The sequence below is a fragment of the Carlito syrichta genome, unplaced genomic scaffold, assembly GCF_000164805.1.
Source record: "Carlito syrichta isolate Samal-C Ts95f unplaced genomic scaffold, Tarsius_syrichta-2.0.1 Scaffold302387, whole genome shotgun sequence".
In the NCBI taxonomy this organism is placed as follows: Eukaryota; Metazoa; Chordata; class Mammalia; order Primates; family Tarsiidae; genus Carlito; species Carlito syrichta.
In genome coordinates, this window is record NW_007246483.1 from 178513 (window position 1) to 186952 (window position 8440).

At 47.1% G+C, this 8440-nt stretch overlaps 1 pseudogene; it reads left to right on the top strand.

Annotated features, from left to right (window-relative positions):
- The first annotated feature begins 878 nt into the window (after positions 1-878).
- LOC103258856 lies at positions 879-5060 on the top strand (annotated as a pseudogene).
- Positions 5061-8440: the final 3380 nt, after the last annotated feature.

The window sequence follows — 8440 nt, forward strand, 5'->3', positions numbered from 1 at the left end:
ACATGATCTCAAAGGGGGATCTCTTGGGCTTGCTCCAGTCAGATTGACTTGCCCCTAACTCGGTAGCCCCAATGTCTTCGGAACAAACTATTAAACCAACTGAGCCTAGGGTGGAAATATCAGTAGCTGGCGGGATTATATCATGTGTTATTAATACGGGGCTACATGCTTAACTCTACTTAAATTTCCTGGTCCACTCCTTCCTTCACCCCTTTTGGTTGTGGGGGTACAGGGCATTATATCCAGGCCCCTCACTACACCATTACTTCCATGTGTTCTGGGAAATAAAATATTTCACACTCTCTCCTTATTATGGCAACGTGTCCAGCTCCATTATTAAAGGGGACATTATGACAAAAATTAGAACTCGTATTATTCTTTACCCTGAGCCATCACCACTGTGCTTTTTGGGTGCCTTTTGTATAGCTTTAAATTTCCCTAATAGTTTCACGTTGGATCCTATCTAAGCCCTTCCACTACATATAAACTTATTGCTCTGGTTAAAACTCTAAGGTTAGGAAAAATGTAAAGAAAGTTGTTGGTGTAAGGTATGTTTTTAGTAAGAAAGGATAAAGAAAAGATAAATAATTGTATAGGAAGGAATATTGTATGGTACATTTTTGTTCTGTCTACTTCCACAATCTACTCCAAGACAGCTGGTTACTACCGCCCTCAGACCCACTGGAAGACTGGCCAGAACAAGTTGCTGTCCTACGCTTACAAGGAACCTTCATGGAACTGTCACCTGTGGAAATCTACACCTTCAGCGCCTACCTTTGGGCCCTTCCATCACCTTACCCCCACAACACCCCCAACCAGCAGGAAGTAGCCAGAAAGAGTAACAACGCCCCTCCCCATAAAAAACAGAAAAGGTGGGAATGAAGGGTGCAGGAAGCGACCAGAGGGGCGGCTCCCAATATGGCGCCGACACACTGGACAACAAGGCCCTCAGTCTGGCTTCTGTGAGCACAATTCCCGGTGTACGCCAATTTCAACCCCCCCCCCCCCCCCCGCGTCAATTTCAAACCTTCCCGCATCAATTTCAAACCTTCCCACTGGCGTCAATTTCAAACCTGCAAGCCTCCAATCAGTACCCAGCTTTGTTATGCATCCAATAGGACCATAACATGGCATTGGCCCCACCCTACTCCCATGCAGCTCCTCCAATAGGAGCATAGCACGGCTCCTTCCAGCCCCTGTCGGGCTGATAAATACAGCCCTCTCCCTGCAACTCTCTCTCTCTCGGTTTCTCTTTCTCTCTCTCCCTCTAGGTCTCTCTTTCTCTTTCTCTCTCTCTGTCGCTCTCTCCCTCTCTGCAGCTCTCTCCCCGCCTCTCTCCCACTTCCTCTCTCTCTCTCTCTTTTCCTTTTCCTCTGTAACAGCCACTTTAATAAATCTCTTGGTCCTGGCCGGGTGTGGAGTCATTACTGGCGCTGAACTTCTTTCAGGCATGGTGGCGCACGCCTGTAGTTCCAGTTATTCAGAAGGCTGAGGCAGAAGGATTGCCTGAGCCCATCGGGTTGAGGCTGTGGTGGCTGTGAATGTGCCACTGCACTCCAGTCTGGGTAACAGAGTGAGACTCCAACTCCAGAAAAAAAAGAAATGTCAATTTTTTTAAATGAGGAAGAAAAGATAAATCTTCCTCACTGACAAATTTCAAACTCCAGGAGGTGGAACTAATTCTCTCCTTTTCCCCACCTGAGTGTGGGCTGGACTCCTTGACTCTCTTGCAAAGACCATGGTCTGTGGAAAGGGAAAAACAGGCTGGGCATGGTGGCTCATGCCTGGAATCCCAGCACTTTGGTAGGCTGAGGCAGGAGGACTGCTTGAGCCCAGGAGTTCCACACCAGCCTGGACAACATAGCGAGACCTCCATCTCTACAAAAAAAACCAAAAAATTAGTTGGGTGCGGTGCTGCACGCTTGGAGTCCCAACTACCTAGGAGGCTAAGGAGGGAGGATCACCTGAGCCCAGGGGGTGGAGGCCACAGTGAGTCATGATCGTGCCACTGCACTCCAGCCTAGGCGACAGAGTAAGACCACAACTCAAAACAAAAAGAAAAGGGAAAAAGAGAGCAACCCCTTCGGGTCTCCTCCCACTGTGGGAGCCTTTCTGTCCTCTTAATAAACCCTGCTTTCTAATGAAAAAAAGAGAAAAAGAGTAACTCCACAGGCAGGGAGACCCCCTTGCTCTACCCATGAAGCTATCTATCTTCATCAGGGGTGTCATGGGACTATCATGTCCCCTTGGAAGGGACAGGACGAGAAGAGCACATCCCTTCTGTGGCCTTTCCCCCAAAACCCACAATCAGGAGGGAAACACCAGACAAACCAGACTCAAGGGAAACCCCACAGGATCCCCAATCTTCTAAACTGGCCGGGTCACGGAAAACATAGGAAGACTGAGACACTGTCACGGCCATGCAGGAGGTGGGGTGACTGCGCTATGGTACTCAGTGTGATCCTGGCCCAGAAGAGAAGGACACCGGTGAAAAAGCTGTTGAACTCCAAATAAAGTCTGGAGTTTGGCAAATAGCAAGAGGTTCACATCAGTGTCTTAGTGTGACAAATATGCTGCAGTGATGTAAGGCGTTAGCAATGGGACCAGCAAAAGCTCCCCCTACCAACCCTGCAAACTTCTGGCAAGTCAAAAGTTATTCCAAAATTAAAAGTCCATTGAAATGCCTCTAGGGATCACACTGATAACTGAGTCAAATAGGTGCCGGGCTCAGCACCCCAAGAAGACCAGAACACACCACCCCAGGAGCTATCTCTTTGGAATATTTTTTGAGCTGGGTATTCTGAGACACCGCAGACACGGAAGTCACTCCAAGAGATGGTCCCCTTGTAAAAGACACTGACATCTATGGGTGGAGCATTCCAAATCAGAAAACCCGCACTCTGAAATTTTCTGAACACAGACATGATGCTCAATAGAGCATTCTGGATTTGGGATGTTTAGATTTGGGGATATTCCACATACTCCCAAACCTGAAAGAAAATGAGAAATCTGAAATATTTCTGGTCCCAAGTATTTCAGAGAAGAGATATTCAATCTATGAAAAGGAAAACAACTGACACAGGAATCTCCTGAGCTAGGGAACATCTTATCACAGGAGAGGAGATCGAAGGTCAACAGGGTAACCAGATAGACAGGCTGTCCCTGCCCTTCCGAGAGACAACTCGGATCACCTGAGAGAACCCTTATCCACATCCGCTTCACTCGACCTTTGCTCATCGTCCGCTTCCTCCCCTCTCCTTCCTGTGACTACCACTACCAGAAGGAGCACAGATACTATGCAGGCTGCTGTCTTTCCTAGAGTCTCCCATTGTGCGGGACACCCCCTGTGTGTGCAAGGAATTGATGTGCATGTCTTTTCTTCTGCTCATCTGTCTACTGTGTGTTTACTTCCTAGATTCAATTTCACCTCTTCCACTTCAGGAAAACATTTCCTTCCTCTCCCCTCCAAAGACCAAGTGCAAGTCGGGAAACTCCAGGATGAACTGGAATGGGCAGGTCTCACCTCAAAGCACTCAAGTTCAATTTTAAAAATGTTTTTAAGTTTACTTTTTATTTTTTTTAGTTGGAGTCTCACTCTGTCGCCCAGGCTGGAGGGCAGTGGCATACTCACGGCCACCCCACCATCAGCCTGCTGGGCTCTGGCAATCCTTCCGCCTCAGTCTTCCAAGTAGCCGGAACTATAGGTGCACGCTACTACACCCAGCTAATTTTTAAAATTTATTATAAAGATGAGGTCTCACCAAGTTGCTCGGGCTGGTCTCAAATCCACGGGCTCAGGCAATCCACTTGCCTCAGTCTCCCAAAGTGTTGGGATTACAGGCTGTGCCACCAAGCCCACCCTTAAGTTTACTTTTTAAGGTACTTTTAAAAAGTGTATTTTGAGGGTCAGGTGTGGTGGCTCACACCTGTCATCCCAGTACTTTGGGAGGCCGAGGTGGGAGGATTGCTTGAGCCCAGGAGTTCGAGACCAGTCCGGGCAACATACCAAGACATTGTCACTATAAAAAAATAAAAAACTTAGCCAGGCTACTTAGTGATGACCATGAAAAAAAAGGAGCTACTTGGGAGACTGAGGAGGGAGGGTCACCTGAACCCAGGAGGTCAAGGCCTCAGTAAGCCACGACTATGCCACTGCACTTGCGCCTGGGTGACAGAGCAATACCACGGCTCAAAAAACAAGGCACACAAAGGGGGACCTAAAAACTCCAGAATTTATGAAAAAGTGTATAGTGTATATTTATTCTCACATGTTTAAACTTCAGTCACCCTCAAAGTACGCTCTGTTTGATGCAATACACCTATCAAGATGCTTTTTCCACTGCTCAAAAGTTTTTGAACTTGTCCACATTAATACCTTTCAGTGCTTCTGCCACTTTTTGTTTCACCTCTTCCACATCAGGAAAACATTTCCTTTTGAGGACTTTTTTCATCTGGGAAACAAGAAGAAGTCACTCAGGGCAAGATCAGGTGAACGGAGGGGGTGGCATGAGGGTCATGCCATTTCGGGTCCAAAACTGCTGAACACTCAGCGCAGTATGGGCAGATGCATTTGTAAATCGCCCATTACGAAATGGGCAAAGGCGTGAAAGGATCTCCAAAAAAAATTCACTGAGGCTGAACGCAGCCTCTCACAACAACACTAGCTGGTATGCTGATGCCCATGGGTTCCTAGAACACTGACCTAGTGGGGGAAGACTGTACTAGAAGGGGCTCGCCCTCCAAAAGATAATTCCAGGTTTTTGGTGCCCCCCTCCTCATATTCTGGCTAAATGCCAAGCTTAAGTCGGGGGGAGGGGAGGGCTTCTAATATTTCTAATCAGAGATGACAAAGAAAAAGATACTTCAGCTGGTCCTGCACCGAGTTGTTTCAGAGCATTATAAAAAATGCTTGGATCCCTATGAAGTCCTACTATACAGAAGTTTGCCAGGAGATTTGGATGGGAATGGGGTTGATGAGCTTCATCGTGTATAAGAGCAAGAGTACTGATAAAAGAAGTAAAGCTTTGAAAGCTCCCGCGCCTGCTCATGGTCATCACTAACCAGCTTTCCTTCGGAGTTCACATGAGATGAAACACCAGCCCGCCTGTAAATCTGAGCAAGCCGTGTGAACATCACTTTACAGTTGTCTAAGTACTGTTAACCTTGTGGCATCAATAAATGTGTCTGTGAGATGCAACAAAAAAAAACCATAAAAAAAAAACACCCCAAAATTTCAGCAAAAGAGCAGTTTTTGAAGGTACTTCTAGAACTCCATGCAGCTGAATGCTTTTGCTAGTTTACAAACCCCTAGTCCCCTTCCTGAAGATGCAGATTTCAAAACGTCCACAAAGGAACAACAATGACAAACAAACCAAAAAAAATGAGCTCATAGAAGTAGAGAGGAGAGGAGAACTGTGGTTAGTGGGAGCTGGGGGGGAAGGAAAGGGGAGGAGTGAGTCCTAGGGCTCTGTACAGCCGTGGGTGACAGGGCTAGCCATAGCTTAGTACACTGCCTCAAAACGCTAAAGAGAGGTTCTGACAACAACACAAAGAAGCAAAGAAACGTTGCAGGTGATGGACACGCCAATTACCTCTCGATATTACCCTTGACCATGACATTACACATGCACTGAAATATCACTCTGGGCCGGGCTTGGTGGCTCAGCTTGTAATCCCAGCACTTTGGGAGGCCGAGGTGAGTGGATTGCCTGAGCCCACGGGTTCGAGGCCTGCCTGAGCAAGTTGGTGAGACTTCATCTCTACAATAAATAAATTTTAAAAAATTAGCCAGGCGTGGTAGCGTGCGCCTGTAGTTCCAGCTACTTGGAAGGCTGAGGCGGAAGGATTGCCGGATCTCCAGCAGGTCGAGGCTGCGGTGGCCGGGAGCGGCCACTGCACTCCAGTCTGGGCAACAGAGTGAGACTCCAACTCAAAAAAAAAAAAAAGAAATATCACTCTGTAGCCCATAAGTGTGTATAATTATTATGTGTCAACTAAAAATAAAAGAAAATATGGTCCGTGACCTTCCAAAGAGTTTGAAAATAAGAGCAAAATAGGTTTACTCACATTTTTAAAAAAGGAAAGAGAAAGAGAAAAGAAAAAACCTCCCCCAAAGTAGTCATAACCACATGTGGGTGGTAAGTTCTTCTAAAAATATATCCTCATGCCCTTTCTAGAACTGTTTTCTGGATGTAGGTATCAGATCAACACATAAAAGGGCCAGGCCTTCAGAGAGATAAAGCAGCTTTTTAACCATCAACCTAATCCTCTGATATCAATTCTTGCAGAAGGAAAAAGGAGAATTATTCCATTCTACTCCTGGCCGCCACCCCAAGCCCCAGAAAGAAACACTAAAGCAAGGTCTATGAATATGGATAGCGCAGAAATGACCCCAGGAAAAAAGGGCACTCACATGCAAATTGTCGGGTCTCCCAAGAAAATAGCCTAGTTTGTAAACAAGACAGAGAACCAGCTGCGAAGGTCAAAGAGGGCTGGCCTTCCAGGCTTCCTGGAAAAAAATGGTCTTTCCAATAACATGAGCCCAGTGAGACCCCAGTGAGACGTGGGGACAATAACCCCCAAGGACGTTTCCAAATTATTCAATCAAATATTGCTTAAGATTCTCAAACAAAAATTGGCCAGCAAATTTAAAATTATTATCTTTATTAAGATTCTGCAATAATTTCTGTAATAATGGAGTTTCACCTGCATGCAATTCCAGAAACATCCAGGTGAATAGTGCTTCCTAACCCTTCCAGGAGGAGGAGAAAGGGTTTAGACAAAAGAGCAAGCTGGGACCTCCGCTCTCTTTGGGAAAGTAAATGGCACTTTGGTTATCTGACACCAAACGAATTCAAATCCGGTATCCTTAGTGGAGAGACAGAAGCTCAGAGTGAAATATCTCAGGGAAATGTTTTCAGATTCCCATCTTCTGAGTTCGGTCTGTTCCTGCAGGGAGATATGTCCCACACAGCAAAGATAAAGTGACTGCAGTCATAAAGCCGGGTTCAAATATGGCAAAACTACAAATCAGAGCAATGCACGGGATGGAATGGGTTTCCCCTGGGGAGTCGGGCCGTTCCCCACAGTCAGAGTGGGTAACATCCCCCTGCATTCCTGGTGAAACCACATCCCCGGCTTCCACACAGGTGACAGTTTCACTGAGACGGCCCAACGCGATCATTAGTAAGACTGCAACAGGATACAAAATGCCATGAGCCCTAGTGACAATTTCACAGAAAACAGGCACAGGGTCGAAAGCCTCCCAACAAGGGAACCCAGGACCAGGAGTTCCATTCCCATGGTGAGATTAGGTTTTCTTCTCTGTCTTCCACACTTTCTGTAATGTGGGTATTTTTCAATGTAAATTTTAGAAGTGCCAGTGTATCCTCTAGGAATAACTTCACTCAGGGTAAAGGCAAGTCCACACCAAGCTCTTATGCTCCCCCAGGCACCCTGTCATTTCTAAAGCCCCAAGAGCTACATAGTTCAAATTCTCCACCACCACTTCCTCTGGAGTCTGGGGCTCTGAACTCCCATAAATCCACGTGCCACCCCCAGGTGGGCAGAGAAGCATCTCCACCCAGCCACCCTCCAAGACCCTTCTGCCCGTGCCTTTAAGCCCATGAAATCAGACTTAGTTCTCCTATTGAAACAACCTGCGGCCAAGGGCTAACTTCATTAGACCCAAACGGGGTGTCTCCAGTCTAGAGTGTCCACACAGGGGCAAATATAAGTTGGAATTATGAGGAACCCCCAAAACACCCCTTGGCATCCAGTGGAACATGCAGGGAAATCAACACCAATAGGCTGTGGGTGGCCGAATAGGTTCCAGAGACTCCAGAAATGTGTGCACTAAAGAAACATACAATTAGGGACGTCTGTTTACCTGACGGCCGCCCCACCCACAGGCTCTTTTCATTGCCATAAAAGCGAAAACAAACAGAGGACAATTCCTGCGGCCAAGACTCCAGGGCTTCCTCTTTTTCTACTCTCGATGTAGCTTCTGGGAGGTTCACCTCCTTAGGGACACCAGCCCATTCCCCAAGTGGCACTGCACAGGCCTCTGATGATCAGGAATCATTAATGGCAGCAGAAAATGCTCTGCAATCTTCTTGAAAGTTAAGTTAGGGCCGGGCAAGGTGGCTCACGCCTGTCACCCCAGCATTTTGGGAAGCTGAGGAGGGAGGACTGCTTGAGCCCGAGTTCCAGACTGGCCTGGGCAACATAGCAAAACCGCATCTCTACATAAAAATCAGCTGGGTGAGGTGGTGCACACCTGTAGTGCCAGCTACTCAGCAGGCTGAGGTAGAAGATTGCCTGAGCCCAGGAGGTAGAGGCTGCGGTGAGCCACTGCACTCCCACCTGGGCGACACAGTTAGACCTCGACTCAAAACAAAGAAATGAGTAAATAAATAAAATTAACTTAGGCTGGAAATGC